Source organism: Vitis vinifera, chromosome 2, assembly GCF_030704535.1.
Source record: "Vitis vinifera cultivar Pinot Noir 40024 chromosome 2, ASM3070453v1".
NCBI lineage: Eukaryota > Viridiplantae > Streptophyta > Magnoliopsida > Vitales > Vitaceae > Vitis > Vitis vinifera.
In genome coordinates, this window is record NC_081806.1 from 20,907,501 (window position 1) to 20,910,000 (window position 2,500).

The 2,500-nt window shown below is 27.9% G+C and overlaps 1 pseudogene; it reads left to right on the forward strand.

The window, feature by feature from the left end:
• Nucleotides 1-1,780: 1,780 nt before the first annotated feature.
• LOC132253340 (protein TIC 214-like) overlaps nt 1,781-2,500 on the forward strand; it is a 1,295-nt pseudogene continuing 575 nt past the window's right edge.

Consider the following 2,500-nt stretch of genomic DNA (forward strand, 5'->3'; position numbering starts at 1 on the left):
GTAAAAAAATTTTGTTTTTTAACAGTTTGGGGAATGGAAACTGATCTGCCTTTTGGTTCTCCCCGAAAACGACCTTCCTTTTTTAAACCCATTTTGAAGAACTTGAAAAAAGAATTCGAAAATTTAAAACAAGTGTTTTCTAGTTCTAACAGTTTTTAAAAGAACGAACAAAATTGTTTATATTTTTAAGGGTCTCAAAAGAAACAAAAAAATGGGTTATCAAAAGTGTTCTATTTATAATATAAAAAAAATAATAAAAGAACTCTTAAAAATAAATCCAACTCTATTATTTGGATTGAGAGAAGTATATGAATCTAGTGAAACTCAAAAACAAAAGGATTCGATAATCAATAATCAGATGATTCACAAATCGTCTATTCAAATTCGATCTATGAATTGGACAAATTATTCACTGACAGAAAAAAAAGTGAAAGATCTGACTGATAGAACAAGCACAATTAGAAAAAAAATAGAAAAAATTATAAAGACAAGAAAAAACTCTTTCTAACTCCAGAGATAAATATTAGCCCTAACAAAGCTAGTTATAATGCTAAAAGATTAGAATCACAAAAAAGCATTTGGCAAATATTAAAAAGAAGGAATTCTCGATTAATTCGCAAATTACATTATTTTATAAAATTTTTCATTGAAGGGATATACATAGATATTCTTCTATGTCTCATTAATATTCCAGAACCAATGCACAATTTTTTATTGAATCAACAAAAAAAATTATTGATAAATACGTTTACAATAATGAAAGAAATCAAAAAAGAATTGGTAAACCAAATCAAAAGAAAATTCACTTTATTTCGATTATAAAAAGGTCAGTTTCTAGTATTAGTAATAAGAGTTCACAAGATTTTTTGTGACTTATCCTCCTTGTCACAAGCATATGTATTTTACAAATTATCACAAACCCAAGTTATTAACTTGTATAAGTTAAGATCTGTCCTTCAATATAACGGAACATCTCTTTTCTTAAGAACGAAAGAAAAGATTATTTTGGTTTTGGAGCACACGAAATATTTCATTACGATTAAGACATAAGAAACTTCGTAATTCTGGAATGAATCAATGGAAGAACTGGTTAAGAGGTCATTATCAATATAAATATTTATCTCCGATTATATGGTCTAGATTAGTACCACAAAAGTGGCGAAATAGAGTAAATCAACATTGTGTGGCTCAAAATCAAAATAAAGATTTAAGCAAATGGGATTTATCTCAAAAAGATCAATTAATTCATTACAACAAACAAAATGATTATGAAGCAGACTCATTAACGAATCAAAAAGAAAATTTTAAAAAACACTATAGATATGACCTTTTATCATATAAATATATTAATTATGAAGATAAGAATGACTCATATATTTATGGATCACCATTACAAGTAAATAATAACCAAGATATTTCTTATAATTACAACACACATAAACGCAAATTTTTTGATATGCTGGAAGGTATCCTATCAATAATTACCTAGGCGAAGATGATATTATGTATATAGAGTATATAAAGAAAAACCCGGATAGAAAATATTTTGATTGGAAAATTCTCCATTTTTGCTTTAGAAAGAAGGTCGATATTGAGGTCTGGATCAATACCAGTATCAACAGTAATAAAAATACCAAGACCGGGTCGAATAATTATCAAATAATTGATAAGAAAGGTCTTTTTTATCTCACACAAGATCAAGAAATCAAACCATCCAATCAAAAAGACCTTTTTGATTGGATGGGGATGAATGAAGAAATACTAAATCGTTCCATATCGAATCTGGAACCTTGGTTCTTCCAGAATTTGTGCTACTTTATAATACATATAAAATGAAACCCTGGGTTATACCAATCAAATTACTTCTTTTAAATTTTAATGGAAATAAAAATTATAGTAAAAATAGAAATAGCAATAGAAAGCAAAAAGGGAATCTTTTTATATCATCCAATGAAAAAAAACTTTTAAAATTAGAGAATCGAAATCAAGAAGAAAAAGAATCCGCAGGACAAGTAGATCTTGGATCAGATGTACAAAACCAAGGAAATCTTGAATCAGTCCTCTCAAACCACGAAAAAGATATTGAAGAAGATTATGCAGGATCAGACTCAGACATGCAAAAACGTACAAAGAAAAAGCAATTCAAGAATCACACGGAAGCAGAACTCGATTTATTCCTAAAAAGATATTTGCTTTTTCAATTGAGATGGGATGATTCTTTAAATCAAAAAATGATCAATAATATCAAGGTATATTGTCTCCTGCTTAGACTGATAAATCCAAGAGAAATTTGTATATCTGCTATTCAAAGGGGAGAAATGAGTCTGGATCTAATACCGGTTCATAAAGATTTAACTCTTACAGAATTGATGAAAATGAAAAGAGGTATATTTATTATCGAACCAATTCGTCTGTCTGTAAAAAAATGATGGACAATTTATTATGTATCAAACTATTAGGTATTCATTGGTTCATAAGAGTAAGTACCAAACTAATCAAA